The sequence below is a fragment of the Drosophila obscura genome, unplaced genomic scaffold (genome assembly GCF_018151105.1).
Source record: "Drosophila obscura isolate BZ-5 IFL unplaced genomic scaffold, ASM1815110v1 contig_4, whole genome shotgun sequence".
In the NCBI taxonomy this organism is placed as follows: domain Eukaryota; kingdom Metazoa; phylum Arthropoda; class Insecta; order Diptera; family Drosophilidae; genus Drosophila; species Drosophila obscura.
Genome location: NW_024542828.1, coordinates 7,279,951 through 7,304,258, shown reverse-complemented (window position 1 = coordinate 7,304,258; position 24,308 = coordinate 7,279,951). Strand labels below are relative to the sequence as shown.

General features: G+C 43.9%; 1 long non-coding RNA gene across 1 annotated transcript in view; it reads left to right on the top strand.

The window, feature by feature from the left end:
* Positions 1-12,926, top strand: part of LOC121404764 — a 30,359-nt gene extending 17,433 nt beyond the window's left edge. The window contains exons 2-3 of the long non-coding RNA XR_005968194.1: positions 1,242-1,285; positions 12,865-12,926. This is a non-coding gene — a long non-coding RNA (uncharacterized LOC121404764). The remainder of the gene's footprint in view (positions 1-1,241; positions 1,286-12,864) is intronic.
* Positions 12,927-24,308: the final 11,382 nt, after the last annotated feature.

Here is a 24,308-nt window from a genome sequence, read left to right as displayed (position 1 = left end):
AACCAACAATTAACGATTTTCAGTCTCTGTCTATCCTTATTGGCTTCGATTCTATACCAAAAAAAAAATAGTTCAATGAAATGAAAACCCGCTCTTTGCACCCAATTCCAATTCCAAACGTAATTCACACAAAACTCACTTGTTTCGGCTGCTTGTTGGATTCGATTGCAGCCAGCAGGGCAGCAGCACGTGAGGCCAGAGCGAGCAGCCCATCAATGAGAGGTTGAGCTGAGGACTTGACTTGAGCTGCCAGCTGCCATAATCATTAGTGGAGCAGAATGCCAAAGCTGAAGCCAGAGACTGGATGCTGATGCCAAATCCCACCCACGCACACCAAATGCTACGGAGGAGCCCGATCAAATCACAGCGCCCTCTCCGGCACGCTCTCTCTGTGTTCAAGGCAGGGGAATAAAACATTTCCATGAGCTGACGATTTGACAGCTTTGCTTTTGCCAGCAGCAGTAGAGTCCAGGGTGGTGCAGCTGGAGCAGCTGGATCAGGAGGAGTATTGTAAATTATGCGTAGTCGATGCTTGCTTGTTGGTTTTAAATTTCAAATGGTTTTTTTCGTGGGGGGCTTTTGCTTTTGCCTTTCATTTTTACGTGCAAGAAAGAAACCCTCCTTCGAAATACTCTCAAAAAAAAAAAAAGCCACGCAACAATCTGGGACTGGAACTGGGGACTGGAATTGCATTCATTATATGTTTCAGTCGCACTCTACCAGGGGCTCTACTCTATCCGCACCTCTACGCGTACAAGTGGCAGTGCCATTCGACTTATTTGCATTATTCGTGAGCCAAAAAAAGAAAAGAAACCCACTTGACTAATGTTTTTCTGGCTGTAGCTGTGGCTGTGGCTTTGGCTTTTGTTGGTGTTTGGCTTTGACTGCACACGAGATTTAATAGGATTTTAGTGCATTGAAGTGATTGCCCCACCAATATTTGATGATGATGATGTTCAGGCGGGTAGCTGGAGTGAAGTTTATGCATGTGGCTGGGCGGAGTAATCCAGCTTGATGCGTTTCTGTTCTTTGGCAGCCCATTAGTGAGTGATGAGAGCTAAGGGAAATGGTCAAATGGGGGAGTTATTAAATGGAAGAGTGCAAGAAATGCATAGATTTGTGTATTTAATTCCCATAATCTTTTATATTTATATATTTTATTTTTATTATATATTTTTTATTTTATTTTTTTAATTCTATTTTTTTATTTTCTTTTTTTATTTTCTTTCTATTTCTTCCAGAAACTTTTACCTGTCTATATACAAAACCTATGGCTAAAACTTGGGTAAGTTCTGATCAGATTACACAAACATTTAGCTTCTTTAGTTAAATTAAAATTATTCAATTAAACGGAGTATGCAGAAAAGGCTGCCCACAAGTCCCTTTTCTCTTATTCAGTTGTATGTGCAGTAGCCGTGAGTTCCATTTAATTTCAATCAAAAACATACTCGGGGAAATTCGGGCACTTCTTCTTCTTCAAGTTGCGGAGTAGCCGACACAAACCGAATCTCTCTGACAGTTTAAGGAAGTTGGAGTTTAACAGCATTTCCACGTGCCACAAGGCACAGCACACAGAGTCCGGTACCGAAAACCAACCGAAAGCCAACAAAGAGCCAAGTGGAGAGTGCTCTGCTCTGCTCTGCAGAGGGGGCAGCTGTAGAGAGTTGCTCTCTGGTTTTGGTCTACGGACTGTTTGTAAATTTATGACTAGCCTTTGGCTTCTAATGAGTTTGTCGGCATCACTCACAGAAGAGGTAGGGAATGGCATGGGCATGGGCTGGGCATGGGCATGGGCATGGGCATGGGCATGGGCATGGGCATGGGCATGGGCATGGGCATGGGGCATGGGCTGTGGCGCCACCCAAAAAGCAGCTTAGAGCAACGCGTCACAACCTTTTCCATGGGGGGTGGTGGGTGGAAGGCCCACAACATCGCATAATGGGTTAAAAATGCGTAAACGATTTTGGGGCGTTTTTGTAAGCTTCTTAGACTTTTGCATGAGATTTCCCATAAATTGAGTGGCCGCTCCGCTGCCGTGTCGGAGTTTTGCAAGCCCAGCGAGCAAAGAGACAGAGACAGAGAGAGAGAGAGAAAGAGAGAGGTTCTGGTACTTGACCTGACTTGGCGGAAGCATTTTGATTGATTTACACACACACACACACACACTCACACAGATCTGAGTGAGGAATAGGAGACTAGGAACTGCCTGGCTGGCTGCCTACAGCCTGGGGCTCGTGCCTTTTCGTTCATGTGATGAAATTTGTGAAGCCACACACAAAATACGGCCGTATTTCTTCAAGTTCCGGCATTAAGTGCACACTGAAGACTGTCAGTCAGGGCAGTCAGGCAGGGCAGTAAGGAAGGGCAGGGCAGTCAGGCAGGGCAGGGCAGGGCAGTCAGGCAGGCAAATTAATTAAGTGACGTTCTGGCCATGAAATGGAGTTCAGACTCTAAATGGTTGGGGGTGTGGGGTGATGCTGCTGCTTGTCAAATTAATTAAACGCACACCAAAGACACATTCCAGGCGCTGCTGTACAGTGAGCACTCTGCTGAGAGAGAGAGAGAGAAAGCTTTGCTGTGGCTTTTGTTAAGCTTCGGCAATTTACACCTGTCAGTGTTGATCCGGCTTGAAGACCGACCAGTAAATGTCGCCAGTACCCCGGAATTTATGTCTGTCAAGACCGAGACCAGAACTCAGCCCACACAATGTCACAGGAATTCATATAGTTTGTGTGTGTGTGTGTTTGTGTGTGTGTGAATCGTTTTCAATTTCTGTTGAAGTGCATTGAATCGTAGCATATTTTTGGGCGCACAGGCCCAATGCCGCTTGCCTTTATTCAATTTCCTAATTGCCCTTGATAGCCGAGCTCGTAACGTAACGTAACCAAACCAAAAAACTTTCGCTAGAGTCAACAATTTTTAAACCGATTTTCACAGTCAAAAAAAAATACAAAATTTGGTTGAACGGCAACGGCAACAGTCAGGGGCTGGACGAATATGGAAATACACTTTCGCGTTCATGGCCGAGAAAGTTGTTCAAGCTTAAACCCAATTTATAATTAAATATGCCTTAGATTTCCATTGATTTGATGGCTATGGGCCATGATTGCAGCCCCTGCGATACACGGAAATGTTTGCTTCTAGTTTGCATTGCATTCTGCTGCTTAAAATGCTCATACCCTTAGGACTGTAGCCAGAGCATCCGCATGCCAGAAAAATACACACACACACACACAAAAATCCCTTTGCTGACATAGTTTTGCCCATTGATCTGATGGCTTAGTCCCCGCCCGATGCCTGGCAGCGGAAATTAGGCAAACTCTGAACTGAACAGAAAGGGTTGGCTAGATATAGCCCTCTATATATGTATGTATACCCCACCCAACTGACTCCCACTCTCACTCTACCGCTGCACTGCTCTTTGCTACCGCTCCGCTGTGGCATTAAAAAGCAATTTTGCGGCTCAGTTTCATTGAAAGGTTTACCAGTTTACCAGTCTGTCATTTTGGGGCATGTTTGTCCCGTTTCTGTTTCTGTTTCACGTTCAGTTTTAGTTTTAGTTTTTATTTTGTTAGTGTCAGGGATTTAGCAAACATCGACACTTGTGGCTGCTGCAGGCAGGCAGGCAGGCACTGGGGCTTTAATGGGTTAATGTTGACTCTGGTGATAACATCGATATGGGGGCAGGGCAGGGCTTTAAATGGGTGTGCAGTTTTAAGTGGATTTTTGTGGATAGTTTTGGAGGTGTTGGGAGTGTCAAATGGGGGCAGTAGCTAACCAGAAAAGTAGCACAGGGTAAGGCTTAGGCTGCATGGCAAATAGAAGCCTGTAAAGCGACTTGGATATACTCCCCGAATGCTGTATATATATTGGTGTGTACCTGTTGGGATACCCTCTACATGGCATCCTTCCCCCCTCCGACATCGCAAACTGTTTGAATCGCTTCTGACTAATGCATTGGCGTGGAGAATGAAAATGAGACTGAAGCATGAGGCTAAAGTGTCCTGTCCCCAGTCCTGTCTCAGTCCTGTGCCAGTCCTGGCTGGCTGCTGCCGCTGCTCCAACTGGTTAACATTGTCTGAAAGCATTTCCAAGTGACATGCAACCAAATTGCAACTTAAACGGGGCAAAGACAGCCAAAGGAGCAGCTAGCCCGGGCTGAAGGCGTGTGTCCATGCTTCATTCTACAGGCAGCCGCCCGCCCCCGCCACTCCTGCATCCTTGTTGTCTGTTCTATTTTGTATAATTTAGCGAAAGCGCCCAGACAACGCCTGAGGATGAGGCATGTGGCATGATGGGGGAATGCTGGGGGTGCAGACAGCGGGTGCGAACTTCTTTTTTAATGCAATTAGTGAATGCTGGAAAACATTTAACACACACACACACACACGCACAAAGAGTAAGGCAGACTGCACACACATACACACACCCCACACACACACACCCCACACACACACACACACATGGCCTGCTCTCCCCGCTGTCGTCGGGAGCCTCTAATTGAAGCTGAAAGGCGCTGCAAATGAATGAAGTCAACGCCAAAATGTTGTACGAAAATTTTGCGACATCTAAAATGCAATTACGTAATCAGCATACACAGGCAGCAGAGCAGCAAAACACCCCACACCCCACCCCCACACCCTGCCCCAAGAAACAGAGACACATGGGTAAAAAAAAAAACAAAAAATAAAAATAAAATGCAGCTTAAATTTTATTTATTGCATATTTATTGCATATTTGCAAGAAGAAAACATACCAAAATTGGGAACTAAAGCCAAGCAAAATCCTTGGCAAGAATTTTGTGTGTTGTTTGCTTGTTTGTTTGTTTGTTTGTTTGTCTATTGCCCTTGCTGGTCCTCTCTCTATCTCTCTCTCTTTCCGACAGCCGAGTGTTTGCACTAATTGAAAATTTGCATAAAATCAATTTTAATTGAAAATCTTGTCTTGGCCAGGGCTAAAAGTTAAGTGAACAACTCACTGGCTCACTCAAACATATTCGTTCATGCACTCGCACTCGCACTAGAACAGCACAGCACATTCATTCCAATCATTTGAAGGCAAGTTGAAGCCCAGACAAATATTGGCATTTGCTCTGCTCTGCTCTGCTCTGCCCCCGCCTTCAAGATGTTCAATAAGATTACACGTACTCGTAGATACACAGATACGAGCATTTATGTGTGAGGCTGTGGCATGGCATGGCATGGCTTCTTCTTGGATTGCCTTTACTTGTGCTTCTTGTGTGTGTGCGTTATTTATTTATGGCTGGCCAAAAACTTAAGCATTAAAAATTAAATTAAATCCTCAAGTTTTGCCCTCAAGATGCTTTTTGACTTTTACGTCTGTGTGTCTGTCTGTCTGCCTGTCTGTCTGCCTGTCTGTCTGTCTGTCTGTCTGCCTGTCTGTCTGTGTGTCTTGGCCGCTTGTCCTTGTTGCCATTTTCAGTTTTGCAATTAGCTAAATTTCATTATTTAATTTATACATAAAGCAAATTGCTGTACACTCTGACAAATGTGTTCGTGTGTGTTTGGCAGGAACTCTCAGCTCTGCATTTGTTGCTGCTGCTGTCATCGTTGACCTGTTGTCCTCTTCCATTCTGTGCTCAGAGCGCAATTAGTTATTTAGTAGTGCCGGCAATTGCCAAAACTGTTGAAATTATTGGCCCTATCCCTTGGGGGGGGGGGGCACATGGCCATCCATTGTCCATTAAGTGTGGAGCCAAGTGAATTTTTAATAATGAGTGGGCATCATGAGAGAGTGCAGCGAGTGAGGGAAGGCCTTAAGGGGCAAGCTGAGAGCGCGCAGTGACTGATATTTGGGGGCATGGAAAAATTCCTTTCTTTTTATTCATGGCTGTGATTTGCTCTCTAAGTTCTGCTACGACTGTTGCCCCACCTTCCACCATTTCCTTTCCAATTATTCACTTGACTTGAAAAGGCCAACCCACAACTCACTCAGCCCCAGCCCCATCCCCAGCCCCAGTCATAGTTACAGCCACATCATATGCCCCTCAAAATGCTGATGACTTTTATGAAGCTCTCTCTCTCTCTGAAAAGTTGCTACGAGGACTGTCACACCATCAAAGTTGCTGCCCCACAGGGGCCACCATCCCCCAACACCTCCTCCTGTGCTTGGAGTGCGCCTTGTGGGGACATGTTGTCGTCCATTGTTCTCGCTCTCTCTCTCTCTCTCTCTCTCTCTCGGCTGTTAGTTTAGTGCTCATGGGGCATGCCAAACATGTGAATAATAATTTTATTTGCCTTTCAATTTGCATATGCCTGGCCGTACTCTCCCCGCCGACTCGTGCGTCCCGTCAGGAACAGAGGCAGACAGTGGACTTTTTATTCACCAGGCAGCTTGAGGCTCTGCCTGCCTGCCTGCCCCATGGCTGTGGAAATGTTTGCTTACAATGTAAGCTTTTGGGGCAGTTTGACTTTTCGTCCATCAAGTTGTTAACATGTGTTGGCAGGGAGCGGCAGGGGTGGTGCCAAGGATGGTATACTGGAATGTCCAGCAGAGTCTACCGTCAAGTGTCTTTTGGGTTTATTTATTCATGCACTTAGTGAGGCATTCAACGCCGCTTGAGCTTCAGCTTCAGCTTCATTTAAGACGAACCATTCGGATGGATTTCTCTCTGCTAATTGCTCGCTCTATGCCCCACCCCTCCCTCTCCCTCCACTTGCCAATCAAAGCCCTCAAGTGTGGTCAGCTGTCCCAGCCAAAGCCAAAGGTCTGTCTGTCTGTTCCCGTCCGTCCCACGTGCCGCCGTCCTCTCGTTCCTCGGTCAAATCAGTGCGTGCCATTACTGTTTATCTTTCAACTGTTGTCAGTCCATGTCCACAGATTCTACCTTCTGACATCGGACTCCCTGCTTCCCTCTCCCCCTTTGTGTGGGGGCTTTGTGTCTGCAGCTGAACCTGAACCTGAAGTCTCCAACTTATTGAACTGCCAACACAAATGACTTCCATGCAAATGAGCCAAGAGAGCCAGGGAGCCAGGGAGCCGGAGAGCCAGGGAGCCGGAGAGCCAGGGAGCCTCGCCATCGATGAGTGGTTGCTGCTGCTGCTGCTGCTGAGAGTCCTGGGGGCTACCGGACATTTATTGAAAATGTAAGTGCTAATATTTGGACAACAAAAACCGTAACTTAATTGCGAAAACATGTTCAGAGTGCACGGAGCAGTGCGCAGGGAAAGGAAGAGAGCAGGAGCATTGTCTAATTACAATGGGTGTGGTCAGTTGGATTCCAATGTGAACAGAGTCCATATTAACCAGAGAACAGACAGCAAGTCAACTGAAAATTGTACTAACAAATGCATAACCCTTTTTCGTAGTAAGTAAAATGTCTCCAAGCTACTGACTGACTGACTCACACTCCTGTAGCCACACCCATGCAGAGTGTCAATCAGAGAAGACCACAGCAAACGGACGGACTCGAACTCGAACTGGAACTCCTCCCCCAAAGCCTAACCCCGAAGCCCAAAGCCAACCTCAATGCCAAACATCTTTCGATTGTTCTGCAGTCCAGTCGAAGCCCATTAGCTTAGCCAAATGTCCTTTCCCACAGCACACACACACACACACACAGGCATAAGGAGGTACAAAAAAAACAAGCAAATCAACCCAAAATCAAAGGCTAGACAACAAAAGGTTTGTCTTCCAGACAGCATACCGTTACGCCCACAAATCACGCCCTCAACGCAAAAACAAAACATACAAAATGAAACGAAAAGAGCAACAGCAGGGAGAACAGAGTGGGTTGGGGCCCAGGCAGCTGCAGAGTAAGCGGGGAGAAAAAAGGGGTAGAAATTGGTAACGAAAAAAAAGTGATAGGAATTTTACAGTCAGTCGATTATGGCAGTGGCCAAGGAAGAGACCACAGGACAGGGGACAACAGACAGCAAGAAGAACAGCAACAGCCAGCAGACGGAACTCTTCAAGGAAAAGCTAAAGCTATGCTCTGTAGCGATCTGGCAGCAGAGAATATTGGGGTTTTGCAATACAACAAAGCACTGCCGGGAATGGGAATATATATGCTTGAGCTGCATTTATAGCGGTTCAAAAACAAACATTTCCAATTGGTTTAATGCGAATTTAATAATATAATAACTGATAATTGGAGCTTAGGCAGAAATAAAATTGCTCTTAATGGGTGGATATTCTGCTGAGATCTCTGACATTGCCTCCGCTGTACTAATAATATTTTACAACATTTAAAGAACAAGATAAAAAACACTTTCAAGCTAAATATATTAATTTATCATAGCGAAAACGAGGTAAAGTACCACGAGCTCAAATAAAAACAAAAAAAGTAAATGTTAATTTAACTTAAAATAATAAATTGAACACATCACAACCTACAAAAATAACACAAAATAATATTCTTATAAGTAAATCTAAATAAATAAATAAAACGAATCCTCCTCTTCTATATACTGCATTAAACCCTGAAGCTAACTCTGACTCTCCTTCAGCAAAATCAAAAGGAGTACGATTTGTTTCTGAGATCTCTGAAATTTCTGCTGCTGAACTGATGTTATTTAACTATGAGTTGCTTAGAGATATTCTACTGCCATTCCAAAATCTACAGCTGAGTTATTTTCTTCAGTCTTAATGCTTATACTTAATATACATATATTATTTATATTGTATTATATTTATTTTATTTTTTTTTTGTTATTTATTTTATTATATATATTTATATTATATTAATACATATTAGGCTTAATACTGAAATTAGAATATTATTGCCATAAAGTTCGATTTGATTTCTTCTCCTTCAATCTCTCTCCCAAAACACTGTCTCTCCCATTTCTTTATCTCAGATTTTTCGCTCATCTGTCGCTTTCTCTACCTTGAAAATTTCGAATGAAATTATAACGTAAATTGGTGCCCTTAAATGAGATCTAAATGGATCTTCTTTGCTGCTTAGATATTTGAGTTCTGCCTTCAGGTGATGCAGATAATCAAGGGAGCTTGAGCTAATTTCAAACTAAATATTCCCACTCCCATATTCGTCTGCAGGGTATCAAATGCTTCGTTCCCCTGAAGTGCTGCTCCATTCTTTTGTTTCTTTTCTCATACATGGTTTCTGTTTCTGTTACTGTTACTGTAAGCAAAACGCGTATTTTCCATGCGAAGCGCCAAAAAAAAAAGACATGCAAAAAAAAGCACACGAAGAGGTGATGGGAGGGGGATGGGATGGGGATGGGTAGGATAAAGGCAGGGTGGACAACAGGGCGGGCCAAATCGACATATTGACAGACTAAATGGAGTTGTGGGTTTTGAGTAGTAAATCAAGTTAGCCACTCACACCGGACGCACCGCACCACACCACACACACACTGGACTGGCCTGGACTGGCCTGGACTGGCCTGGACTGGCGTGGTCTGTGAGCGGAAGTGGGAGGCATGGGAGACAGCACACACACACACAAACAGTTGCATACATAAGCGAAAATTGCATGCCGCACAGAATTTACCAACACACAAAAATAAAATAAAAATAAAAAGAAGCAAACGAAGGAGAGAAACTGAAGTACCCATGAAGCGTGGATACTCTAAAAGGGGGGGAAGGTGCACTACGCTTGCAATTTTATTGCTGCATCCACCACAAACCCCATCAAAAAGTTAAGCTACCTCGAGAGATCTAACCAAGAGAAAGTGTACAACAAAAAGAAAAAAAAACAAGACGAACCACACAGCAAGCAAGTTGGCAAAAGTCAAAGAAGAGACTCGCCGCGTTAGTGGCTACCAAAAATGTTTGCGGGGGGCGTTGCAGGCAATGTGCTGGCCATGTCTGGGGCGACTGGCACTGGGACTGGCATTTGGGGAATGGGGGTTCTAGGGGGGCGGTCTGGGGACCCTAAACTGTGTGGACTGTGTTGCAGCTTTTTGTGTTGTCTGTCAAGCGGAGTGGCCAAATATGGTTGTTAGATTGGTTAGAGCGAAGACCGAACACCGAACACCGAAGGCGGAACACGGCAGTGCAGCAGGCAAAAAACATTTGCATATTTTTGTGCCACAAGAGGCAGGGGGAGTGTGTGTGTGTGTTGTGTCTTACTCCCGGGACCTGTCTTTCGGCCAGTGTGGTTCTCCGGTTCTCGGGTCTGGCATTGGCAAGTGCCAGCTAGCGAAAAGGAGCCAAAATCAAAGGCAAACTTCGTTTATTGCCGGCGAAGTTTGTGCTCGCTCGTCAATGTTGTTTGGGGCTTGGGGTTTTGGGGTTTTACGCCCCGCGAGACAGCTTAGGCAGTATGTAGTATTGTCTTTTGGCATTGGCCCTGTACTACCCATAGAGCCATAGTGCAGACACATGTGTCAGTGCACTCCCCCCAGGGAATGGCGCCCTGTAACGATTGCTGTTTGCACGCAAATATGAAAATCACAGCAGCAGCAGCAGGCAGCAACCCATCATCCATCGACAACAACGTCAATTGTTGTGGAAAATGTGTGTTTAGCCTGTGGACAAGCCTGCAAAAAATCCCACACTCCACTCCACTCAACTCATCATCATCATCGCTCAGCGGCGGGGCGGCGAGCTCTGTTCTCTGTTCCCACTTGAGGGAATATTTATGCAAAATGCTCGTTGTGCTCCATAGCCCCCGCTCTACAGCTCTCTCTCTCTGCTCTGTGCTTTCTGCTCTCGCTGCTCTGCTCTCTACTCTCCTGCTTTGTCCATTCAAATGTGTAGTTAGAACCAGAGACAAAACCCCCCCACTGCCAGTGCCAGGGACCTCCGCATTCACCGGTTCACAGTCACATTTGATCCATAAAACATGAGTCGATTTCGATTTGCGATTTAATGCAATCAGGTTGCTGTTCGCTGCGGCAGGGGCCAGCGGATTGTTGTGGGTGGTGGTGGGGAAATGTTTGCTGATAGATGGCTGGGCTATTTTGTTTGGGTTTGGGGTTTGTCTGTCAAAATCTGTGCAAGTGCACCTGCAAAATCGTTTGAATGCCATTTGGGATTAGACAGGATGATGATGATCGCATCGCATCGCACATTATATGCCACAATGCATAATTATGCATCGCACTGCTATGCATTGCTGTTGATTCATCGATTGATTTACAATTTAAACAAATTGTTTTTCTTTGTTTTTTTTGCATCCCTTGGGTCTGTCTAGCCCCCACACACCGCAGTCTCTATTTGTTCTATAAAATGCTTTTTTGTGTGCACTTTTTGACAATAACTTCATTAGCAAGCATCCGACAATCACTCGATTTGGCTTGTCCCTGGCCCTGGCTCTTGTGCTCCTTTCCACTGCCTACCCAAGAGCCACTCTTCTAGCCGACATCAACCGACAAGCATTTAGCAACTTTTAATACGGCAGCGGAGTGTGTGTGTGTTCATTTGGTAGTAAAAATCAACAGCTTCCTGGTGGACAGACTTTCAGCACTGGTCTCTGGTCTCCAGCTGCTGCTGCTGGCACCCAAAAACTGCAGCGAGCAATTAGGCAAAGGTCCAAAGTGCAGCTCCCACACCCCACCTTTTTGCACTGGAATATAGTTTCAGTGCCGATGATGGCTAGTCCAACCTCAAGACTAGCCACTCCTGCTCTTGCTCCTTCGCCTGCTTCTGCTTCTGCTCCTGCTCCTCTACTCCTAGTCAAATATTTCTCAGCATTTATTGACATTTCTAAGGGGGGTGTGGCTGTCTGCAAATTTACTACAAATTGGCAATCACTGAAAAGGTGAACTCTCTCTCTCTCTCGAAGAAGAAGAAGAAGCGTTGTTGAAGTCGTCGTACAACGTTCATTTAGCATTGAGTGGGTGTCGTGTCGTGTCGGTCCACACAATTCTTCTTGCATCTCTTTTGTCGAGGGTTCAGAGTTCAAGTGGCTTGTGCCGGGCAACGGACAACGGCCAACGGCCAACGGCCAACGGCATTGTTACCCCTACAAGTTTCAAATTTAATTAGACAAATTTTTAATTGATATCATATGGCCAACGCCCCACAATTGTTGGCTCTCCCCACGCAGTAGCAGTAACACCCCCCAAAAGTTGCACGTGAAAACTTGTAAAGGAAATTGCAATGCAGGAAAATGCCATAGAAGAGACTGAAAGAGGCTGTGGCAGTGGCTGTGGCAGTGGCAGTGGAATGGGCTTGGGCAAATGCAATTATTTGCGTCTGGCTGCTGTATGGAAATTTTGTGCAGCTTTTGGCCCCTCCCCCCGAAATGTGAACCGCCACCGCCTCGAGGCGGCACTCTCAAACAATTCAAGTTTGCTGAGAGAGAATCTCTCGCTTGTGAAGTGATTCTTCTATGGAATGGAGAGAGGTGTGAGCATAATGGAATTTGGACGGATGCCTGCAAGTTGCCAGCAGCTTGTTAGCAAACTAACAGTTTGGATGGCTCTACTAAATGCTCAAAGAGGCAGAACTAGCAGATATAATACTAATATTGGCGAAACTCTAGTTTTGGGCGCTGATTTATTCCGGATTAATTTTTATTATATTTATTTATTAATATATTATATTATTATATTTATTATAAATAAAATATAAATAAATAAATATAAACATAAATAATAAACAAATAAATTGTAAATAAATACTAAATAAATTGTTAATAAATAATAAATAAATTGTTAATACATTATTTACAATTTATTTACAATTTATTTGTTTATTATTTATGTTTATATTTATTTATTAATATATTATATTATTATATTTATTATAAATAAAATATAAAATATATTATTATTATTATTTATATTTATTATAAGTAAAATATAAATAAATAAATATATACATAAATAATAAATAAATTGTTAATAAATAATAAATGAATTGTTAATAAATTAGCCACCCCAAATATTAAATTTTATTAAATTTTATTTTATTTATACTATTTTGTTACAGAACTGATCCCCATTTTAATAGAATTAACTGATAAGCCATTGCAAAAACAATTTATGCTGAACCCAAGGCGTTTTCTTGTTGTTCTGCTCTGCTCGGCTCGGCTCGGCTCTGCTCTGTGTGCCCTGCAGCAGGTCGGTCCCACAACTATTTATCCGCTCGGCGCTGCTCTTGTTTCCAGCTTCCAGCTTCCAGTTTCCAGTCTATTTCCCCAGAAACCCTTTAAGCGCATTTTAGTGTTAAGTAAACAAGTGCATAATTAAGGAGATTCTAAGCCAACAAACAGCAGCATCAGCAGCAAAAACAAGGACACGACAGCCAGAGAGAGAGAGAGAGAGAGAGAGTGCCAGGGAGCAGGACTCAACATTTAAAAGGCAAGCCAGGGAATCCCTGTTCCCCAGTCGCACTCCCTCCCGCTGTATCTGCTCTGACAGAGTTTTCTCCCCTTTTCGCTCTGTTGTCAGTGACAGGCGATAGGCAAACAAACACACACAAAATGATGGGGGGGGAGCAAGGACCCAGGAGCCAGGAGCCAGAGCACAGGACCATGGGAAATCGTGGCGTGACGTGGCGGGGCGTGTCGTGGCGGGGTGGTGCGGTGCGGTGCGGGACATAGACCCGTTTGGTAGAGATAATGTGCCTGCAGGTCATAATATTAATTGTTTTTACCGTTTCAGCACTTAAAAAGGGGGGCAAAGGGTTGTTGTCTGTCCACTTTACACGGGGCAAGGAGGAACGCCCTGCCCTGGCAGCGAGAGAAATTGCGAGAATCAGAGAGTGAGTAAAAGAGTGGGTAAAAGAGAGAGCGAGCGAGAGAGAGAGCGAGTGCCATATTGAATGTCTTTGACAGCCGCTGGCACGCCCAAAAGTATGCTTTCCAATTTTGCAATTAAGCCAAACGCATGTGCCCAGGACACAACGGCCAGGACAGGCCAGGACATTGCTTTGATTCAATTAGCCAGAAGCCAGCAGCTAGCAGGCAGCAGCCCGAATCCAGAACTGGAGCCAGCAGTCGCAGCCAGCCCCTCCTAAGCCACATTGATCCCCGGCTCTTGTACTTATGCCTGGCCTCAAATTCCTTCGGCATTTCATTAAGTCAACGGACTTCTATTAATTGAGCATTTGTGCGGCTTCTGTGCTGGATGTGGGGGCGGGGGCTGGGCGCTGGGGCAGGCTTAAGATGGAACAGATGAGGACTACCCACAGCGCCACTTGTCGACACCAATTGCCGCCAGTTGACAGGACAAAAGTTTTCGTCTCCCCAGCCGTCGAGCCGCCGTCGAGCCGCCGTCAAAGCCACATGTCCACCTTTGTGTCAGCTACATTTCCGGCTTTGCTGCCGACTTAATTTGATTAAAAGTTTGCGGACAAACAAGTAAATTCCCCGCACAATCGTAGTGGTGGGGGGGAGTCTCCCCACCTAAAACAGAATTAATCGAAGTGGCCAAAACACCCCCCAACCACTCATAGAAATAGAGACAAAAGAATTTATTTACCCATTGAACATTTTAATGATTTAATTGTCCCAACAATTAGGCGACAAATCGCTGAGGAAGAAAGTTTGCTAGCTCCGCACAATTCCAACGATTTGAAGGTAAAGACAATGTAAGCCGCCAGATGAGCTGGAAGCGCTAATTAGATTCACGACAAAGTCCTAGGGGCTGGGCAGTGAAAGCTAAGTGAAAGTTAAAGCTGTCTGAGTTTTCTACAGATAATTTAAGTATTGGAAAATGCGCCAAAGGCATTCAGCGATGGGCGAGCATGTAGTCAGGGGGGAGATCCATACGAACTATAGTTCTTCGTAATTATTGAGCTTAAGCAATGGCAAGCCATGTTATTTATTAACAGATTATTAAACAGGGATTATAGCTAATAATAATAATTATAAATAATTAATATAATTCTAATTATTATATATTATATTATTATAATTATATTTTATTATTATATTATAATTATAATTAATTAATATAAATTTAATAATATAATATAAATAATAATATAATATATAATAATTATAATTATATTAATTAATTATTATAGCTAATAATAATATAATTCTAACGATTAATTATAATTATTAGCTATAATAATTAATTAATATAATTATAATTATTATATATTATATTATTATTTATATTATATTATAATTAGAATTAATTAATATAATTATAATTTTTATATATTATATTATTATAGTCTATTATATTATTATATTATAATCATAATTAATTAAATATATTATGGTCTAGCTTCTCCTGATTCCTGCGCATTTTCTTCGAAGGTCAGAACGTCTTTCGATAGAATTTTCCAATTGTGGCCATCTTTTGATAGCTCTAGGGGGTAGAGAAAATCACTCAAATCACAAAATTTCCAGCTCATATTTCATCATTATTAAATTAATAATTCTAAAATAATTTATTTAATGCGCAATCACTTCCAGTAGAGCTGCCAAAAAGCCCTGTAAAATCCTGCATCAAGTAGCCCATATCAACATTTTAATACTGTTAATGGCTTGAAGACTCTCTCTCTCTCTCGTACTGCCAGAAAAACAACTCCAGTGCTGGAGATGTTCACTCAGCCACTCGGAAGCCACGCAATCATTTGCCATTCACATGTCTCCTTGGGATCCCTGGCCCCTAGTCCTGCGCTGACTTGCATATTCCGTGCCGTGCCGTTGAAGTGGACTTAACTTATAACTTTATGCACATGTAACTGACATTTAGGCAAGCGTCAAAACAAAAACTTGAACCAGAGACAGTGCCAGAGGCAGAGGCAAACACAAAGGCGCTGCAAACTGCTTGGAAAATGCCGACCCCCAAAGTGTTTGTATACTCAACTCTATGACACTCCTGGGACCTGCGAACTGGGACCACGAAAGACAAGAGATCCCCGGAATGGCGAGGGTGGAGTTCGGGTTGAAGGAATGGGGCCATTCGTTTCTTGTTCGTGCAGAAGCAGAAGAAACTCACTCGTACATATGTCATATATAAGGATAAGGGGAAGTGGCAGACGTCCCCCGAAAAAGAGAGAACCCAAACGCAATGACAAGAATTTAAATTATTTGATATACACACAACAAAAAAAGAGAGAAGAGATTTTTGCCGTTTGCCATTACTTAATTGAATTGAGTGCAAATACTTTGCTTTGCTTTTTGCACAGGGATTTTTTTTGTGTTTTTGCACGGTGCTGGCTGCTGGCTGCTGGCTGCTCGTTGCTCGGTGGTCTTGGGGTTTTTTTTCATTCATTCATTCGATGATTACAAAGCGCAGCCAAAGGAATTTCTCATTATTGACCACAAAAGTCGTCGCTGGATCAATGCTAACAATGTCTCTGTTACAAATTGCATTCCACTTGTGGGGCGAGAGACAGCGACAGAGAGAAATGAAATTAAAAATCGTTTGATGGCAACACTCAATGCCAACACTGGGTGGCTTGGCGTGGCTCAGATTAATGTAAAATCCAGATATCACAGATGGAGTTGAATTGGAATTGAAGTTGAGTTGTTGCGCACAAAACAAAGCAAAAAAAAAAAAATTAATTAAAAGAGCCAAAGCGATCAGAGCGCGGATTGACATCAAAGTGTTCCTCTTTGTCCCTGGCTGGACTACAGCAAAAACTTCAATTAATGCAACCAAATGGAGCTTGAAGTGTCAGTGGCAGTGCCAGTAGCAGTGCCAGCAATTGTCGTCGTCTATGGAAATAAAGTTTGCTGTTGGAGTTTGCGTGGAGTGGAAAATTCCGATGGTATCTGCATAAGTGGAAAAATTGTTTGTCTTCCTACTATTTCCCTTGGCACAACCCCCTCATTCCCCTTCCCCATCTGTATGCCATTCCCCAATTTCTGTAAAAGGAAAACTCATCACTTGAGCTAATTTAAGCTAAACAAAAGCACAAAAATTTTCTCATTACTTGTGCACACACACACAGGCACACAGGCACACACACAGACACATTTCATGTTCGCCCTAGCCATAATTTTCCCCCATAAAACGTCAAATGTGGCACTTAAAGCGCTCCACATCCCCTACAAAACTGAAGACCGGCGCCTGGATGCCTGTATCCTGAATGATGGGGCAGGGTCCCACAGGTGTTTCGGCCCAGGACGTTCTTCAAATTAAATGAAATGCGTAAAAATGGCAACAATTTGATTTTGTCAGATTTTCGGGGAGAGAAACCGAGAGAAAGAGAGACCCCAGCTCCAACACACACAGACAAAGATACAGATACGGAGAGATGCCAGAAATGGTGTTGGGTGGCGGGGGGAGAGTCGTTGCCGAGGCACGTAAACATCACGGCGGAATGGGGTTGGGGATGGGGATGGTCGAGCAACCCCCGAAACGCATGTTTTATGCAATGTTGCCTTCGTTTCCACCATTCACCATTCTGGCTGTTCCGTATTGCACGCACAGAGCTCCCAAGTTGCTAATTTAAGTGTAATAATCCTCAAAGCCAAGGAAACGTGAGCCAATTTATATGCAGGCATTACGGCTAAGCATTGGTGGGTCGGTTTGAGGTGGAGTGTCCGCCGAGGGTTCGAGTGATTTTGGGCTGGATATGGGTATGGGTGCTGCCGGTTCCAGGTCCACGTCCAGGTCCATTTACCTGATGGCCAGATTTGTGTAAATTACTGTAAAAGCTAGTTCATTCGAGCAGCTAAAATGTTTCATTGGTAAAAGTAAATAATTTTATGCAAGATATGAGCAATTTTTTTTTTAACTAAAATATTTAATTTTTAATATTTGGAATTTGAAGTTGCTAAAAGAAAACAAATTTTCAACGAATTCGTGACTCTCTAAATCCAATACGGCACTTGGTTGTCGCTTTCCAACACTTTTAGGCATGTGCAACACTGCTCGAGATGAGCCACACTGCTTGAGATAAGCAACACTGCTTGAGATAACCAACACTGCTGTATGAGGAACACTGCGACTGTCACGAGTTCCGGAAGCGGGTACAGTTCGAACTAGTTCCTTCACTGGCACCAAAACTCGAGCTACCACTTCTATTGTCTTTGCATTTCCCACGGGCTTTGGCTAATAATCGTTAAGCACACACCGGCAGACTGGCAGACTGGCAGACCGGCAGACCGGCAGACTGGCAGACCGGCAGACAGACAGACAACACCAGCAGCCAAACAATTGTTTATTGAGGCCTGGTGCGAGCGCCCACATTTCGGGGAAATTATGGTACAAACAACCGCAGCAAACAAAACTCCATCTCGGCCCATACCCACCCCCCATTGCTGGGCGGACACCAACTCCCGTTACTTGTTAAAATAAATTTAATATTGATTCAGCTTTTGTAATGAGAAACGCGGACAGCAGCCACAAAAGTCCACTTAAAAAGCCACGGCCTAGTGGGGAAAGCCCCGCTCATTCTGCTCTAACTATGGGGTGGATAGGGGGTGGTAAGCAGGGTCACCACGCTGTGCTGCTGTGCTGTCAAATGTTGCTGTTGTTGCACTTTAGCTGTCCCGAAATTAAAAAGCATTTAAATTATGCTGATGACCAGAGAGGAAGAGGAGCGACTGAGTGCCAGAGACAAAGAGTCCTTTTTCCCCATTTCGTTGAGCCGCCCCGCCTGATGAGGTTTTTCCTATAGCCAAATGGTGGGAGGGGGACGACGAGAATTTTCATATTTGTTAGCCCTAACATGGGGCCCATTTCATTATAATGCCTGTGGGCATCCATCGAGCAGACACCAAAAGCACTTTACACGTTTGGGGCTGGGCCCTTTCATTAAGTTTGGCATATAACATAAATGATAAACAAGGATGCGACGGCGGCGCACATGAGCGCCATGGCTGGGGAATGGATATGCCCGAGCAGAGTACTTTGCCAAAAGTGTTCAGACATTTTTTGGGGAAATTTCACCAGTTTATTACAGACAGTTGAAGCGTTGAAATTCCACTGTGATCTTACGTTAGGGCGTAGGAATATTTTGAGTCATTCGCTGAGATCTTCATTTAAAAAAAAATGAAAATTCTCATACTTTTCCATGCCCCATTTCTGCCTTCAATTTTCTATAAACAAACTACAAAGCTGAAGTAATTTTAATATATTTTCAAAACATTCTCTGACTGTCATAACTTTGTCTGCCAGCTCTTTGACTGCTGCTGGTCCTGCCTGCCGCCCTGTTTAAAAGCAAAGTCATTTACCAAGCAGCTCATTAGACCAAAGCTCAAACCCCCTGGAAATGTCCTTTGAGGGCTTAACAAAGGTTTGCCATCATCCGCCGCCATTCGGAAAAGGAGCAAGAATATTCACAGTGTGGAGACTGTCGCATTTCATTTCATTTTTCGTTAAATATTTGAAAGACCGACCGACCCGACCGCCTGCTGCGTCAGCGCCCAAAAGAGGGAACAACCCTTGCTGCTGCTGCTGCGTGTAAACTATCGTCCTTTTGGTCAGGGCTTTGTGCTTTGCTCTTATTTTTGATAAGCCTCGACAGGACTGGCACAGGCACAGGAACAAGAGGCACCACTTGGAGCCAGCATTGAAATGGAAATCTTCCTCAAAGTTCCAGAATGCAATTAATTTTAACGCCAAAACTCATTAATATCCACAGCGACGAGAAGGACACTCAAGCGGATCGAGGGTGTCCTTGCTGGTTACCTTTTTCTGTGTGTGTTAGCCCTTTTGCTATTTACCTTGGTTAATAATAAAGCAGCCGAAGGCGGGCGCTGTATTATTTTCGTCTGCAAAGATGAAAATAAACTCAAAACTTGTTGCTCGCTCGCCTTTGGCTTTTTCATATCAACCAAAACAAATTCCAACTCTACCTTTTTATTTTCCCTTCTTTCTTTTGCTTTGCTTTATTTTTATTTTATTTTTTGCGCTTGCTTTGCCCCTTTTTCTTTGAGGCGGCCAATGATTAATGGCCAAAGGCCAGAAAGGTACCAGAAAGGCCAGGAAATGAAGTTCAAGGCATCGTAAGTAGTTTCGGAAACGTCCAGGGGAAACGCTTGCTGAAACGTTGAAAGTGTAGAAAAAAACCCCTCCCCTCTCCTGCCCAACCCCCATTCTATTGCTGGCCACGTACCTTGCTCAAATTGAAAAGCTCTCACTCGAGGCCCACTCGAAAGGATTTGCAGCAGAGTCGTCCGCGTCTGCCACTTAGGCAGTTGGCAACAGAAAAAACAAAACAAAAAAAGTTTCATTGTTGTCCCGGGATTTGGGCAAACAAAATTAAGCAGTCTGCAAGTTTTTAATTAAAAAAGGACGAGCCAGTGTGCATTAAGCGGCTAAGACGCGGGCATGGGGGCCACCCCAAAAGGGGCAGGGAGAAGGCCTGAGGCCTGAGGCAGGCCTCCTTAAAGATGGAATGTCATAACATTTTTTACGGGATTAATTTATACTATATAAACATTCCTGCTGTTGCCAGCAGCAATTAGATGGCGGAAAGATGTTCACTGGCAAACTTATCCCCAGCCAGCGATCTGGAAACGATGTTGTTAACAATGTTGTTGTGGTGGAAATTCTGCAACAGGTTTCCATTTCAAATGCACATACGAGTATTACTTAGACGACGAGATCCCCAGACTCGATGATGATGATCCTCCTAAGCATATGTGAACAAATTGCGTGGCCCGTTGGCAGGAAATTTGTTCAATCTGCCAACAAATTGGCAAAGGCACGCAATATACCCAGAAAACCGAAACGAACCTCACCGCACCGCACCGCACTGCAGCGCAGCGCACCGAATCGAACGAATCGAGTTGAGTGTTAAGCCAAAACTTGATGAGATGCAAATGGATTTGTGAGATAAAGAGCAGGCCCCAAAGACACAGAGCTGCAGCCAGCAGAGCAGAGCAGTGGAGAGGAGCCAGAAGATCGGGTACCAGTTTTCGAGGCTGGACGGAGACAGGACAGACGCAGAGGCCAGACCCCAGATCCCGTCCAGAGCCCGCGTCCAACGTGGGCTCCAGCCAAATGCTGGCTTATTATTAACTGTATAATTTAATGTGTAGGCAGGAAATTGATTTATTATCAACGCAAGTTAATTTTTTTCTCATTTTATAAATTAAGAAAACGCCGCAGGCTGCATAAATCTTTGCAACTATTCCCTGAAAATACAAAAAAAAAAAAGGCTTTAAGGGAGTGCCACGACAGGCAGGTACCCTGGCACTGAGTTACAAATATATCCAAGACTTGAAAGATCATAAGAATTATTTGGTTTATAGGCAGAGAATTTAACTTTAAGGCAGTCAAAGTGGTTGCCATGATATGGGCCCCTTGAACACTTGCGAAAGCCTTTTCGAGGGTATACAAAATAAATCAGAAATTAAGTTGTTGGCTCCCACAGTTAAACGGAGGAGGCGAAAAAGTAAAATACAAATAAATGAAAGCAAAATAACGCCCGTCATCCGGGCAGATAAGAGCAGAGACAACACCGTCTAGTGTGTGCCGCCGCACGCCTCGTTTGGGTGACAAAATCCACGCCACAGGAGGATGACTCGAAAGCTGGCAAACGGTGGGGCAGGACAGACGGCAGGCAGAAGCTTTTGGGGCAGGGAGTCATCCACGTCACAGTCACTTAATAATTTATCGCGCCTACTTTTTATTATGTGCTGCGCTTCTTGGCCAATTTCAAGATACACTCACCAAAAAGGGCAACTCGCATTGAGATTATGAACCATAAAAGGAGGCAAAGATTGAATATTAATTTACTAAATTTGACTGCATATATTGGTATATTTCTTTTGGTTTTTCTTAGAGCATTTGCTCTTCGTCGCCTGCGCCGCTTCAGTGCACCCCTCCCTCTGTCTTTCTCACTTGTATTTTTTTTATGTTATCTTTGTATCTGAATGTTTTGCTGTTTGTCGTCGGCTAAGTTATCTTTGAATGCATCTGCTAGGTAGGCGCTTTGCCAAGTTAGGCATAAAAAACCAGAGAGATATTTTTGTGTGGGATAAGTGGAAGGAAATACATTCATCAAATCCAAAAAAAGAGAGCCGAAAACAAGGCAGCAACTGGTAGATAAAGCTTATCAAAACCTGATACACCAATCCAATCCTGCAATCCTCCAGTCCTCCAGTCCTTCACTTTGCCAAGCAACAGTCCATAATTAATCAGATTGGATTGGATATAAGTAGACACATACCATCTCTCTTCCTTGCCGCATAAACTGGAAATTCTGTCAGTCTGTCAATTGCCTCGAATGTCGCTGATTGCCGCCCCACCAGTTGTCGAATGTCAGTTCAACTTTCGATTTCTGATCGAAATAGTTTGTCAGGGCACATGACAAGTGATTGTTACTCCTACTCGTCGTATGGGTCGTATGGGCTGTCGTTGCCATTGTTACCAATGTTCGGACAGTCCGTTGGCATGATTGAAGGAGGAGGAGTTCGCTCTGTTTGGTTTTTGGTCGTTCGGTTGGCTGTTTGGTCGTCAAGCCGTGACAATTTTCCAATTGCATTTCATCAAAAAGTTTCGTTGAATTTTTTTGTTCGGGTTCGGGGCAGAAAATTGCTATTAAATTGCCACACAATTGCCAAATGCCATAAATCGAAATGGGATTGAAATGAAACGAAATGAATCGAATCGCAGGCAGAGTCGGTGTCGAGTCGAGTCGAGGCAGCGGCGTTCAGTTCCCACTTCCATGTCCAACATGAAGTTTCCAATGTTCAAGTCCATGTCCATGTTGTGACCCGAGTGGGTTCCGTTCCACTCCCACAGATGGAATTTAATGGCCTGGTTTTCCGCTTGGTTAACTCAATTTGCGTGGCTTCTTTCAATTAGGTTTCCGCTCGGTTCCCTGTCTGGTCGGGTCTGGTCTGGTCTGTTCTGTCTGCTTTTGTGTCGAATGGGAAAGCTCATTTCACTTAAATATATATAGAAATTTGTTATTTGTTTATTTGTCGCAAATAAAATGACAGCGCCGGGGGGCCGGCGGTTGCGTTCCATTTAAAGAGTTTTTATAGATTTTTCGTTGAACTCGTAAAAAATAGAAATGTTAAATAGTCTGCCGCAAATGAGTTTGACGACAGTTTGCTGCCACAGAGGGCGGCCGCGGCCGCGGCAGTGGCAGGTGCAGTCTGCAGACCCGAGGCAAGCCCAACCCTCAACGGCTGCACCTTGGTGGGGGGTCGGTTCCCGAACTTGGCCGCAGTAACCCAAAACCAATACCGCAATCGTTGCTAATCAATAATGAAGCGCTGATGAATCAATTAAATGGCATTTCAGCTCCATAAGCACAGCCATTTGTCTCTTGGAAGGGGGGAAGCTGCCAACGAATCCGCCAAAAGTCATTAAAATGCGTCGTCTGGTGTCTGCTTATCCCTCCGGTTGCAGCATGCAACAGCAACAACAGCAACAACAGCAGAGGATAGGAAGAAGACGAAGCGAAGCAGTGGAAGCAGTGGAAGACGTGGAAGCAGTAGTGGAAGCAGTGGAAGCAGTTGTCCCCCAAAACGATAAACGCAGAAATTATTTCAAGCAAATAATGCGAATTTAATGTGACATCCGACAGGCGACAAGAGACTGAGACTTCTCTGAAAGAGGAGTGGACTGTTGCGGACTGAGTCTGGGAAGCCAACAAGCCAATGAATGCCAGCATGATGGCTAAGAACCGACCGCACAAAAAGCACAAGGGTGTGGGGAGAAACAACTGCATAAGGACATAGAGAAGAGCGGATACTCTTACGCTTAATAAAGATATTTTAGTTTTGTTTTAGATATAAAAACACCTCGATTTATCAATGTAAACTGGCAAAGATCAACGAACTAAAGAGCTGAACACAGTCTTAAATCATAGAGAATATATTCCTTGGCAATCAGAAGTTCTAAATCGGAACAGATTTAGTCTTTTATTTTGCTAATTCATTATCCATTCATTAAGCATTTTAAACGTTTTTAGATTTACATTCATAAGCCCAACTAAGCTTCCAAATAATCTTTTTTCACGTCTAAGCTCATCTTTGCCCTATCTGAAAGCAGATTCTTAGTACCTGCTGGCAGTTTCAAGTCTTCCTTCTGTCCAGTTTTGATGTGACAGCAGTGTACCCTCTTCGCATCAGAGTCCCAGCTCCCCCAACCCCCACACACACACCAAATGACGCATTATTGAACTGTCAATGGAAGTGACAAAGGGTTAACAGTGTCACCATCGAGTAGTTATCCATTTATTTCTCTGAGAGGGGGTAACAGTAACATCCAATGCCACGGGGAAGGGTAAGGGTGAGTGATGGATAATGTGATCCTGGATCTGAAAGATGTGAATACAATGAACATTTGTTTGCATTTTCGAAATAAAAGAAGTGGAAAATTTTGATTCTCTTCTAGTCAATTTTTTTCCTGCACTATCTGCAGCCGAAAAGTTTTAGCTATAAACTTGAGGTAATCTTTTAGCTCCCAAAGGCATCGCATCGCATATTTATGGGTTCAGCCAAGATGTTGCCAATTGAGTGAGGTGTCGTCTCACCTTTGCTTTTGGCCTGGGACCTC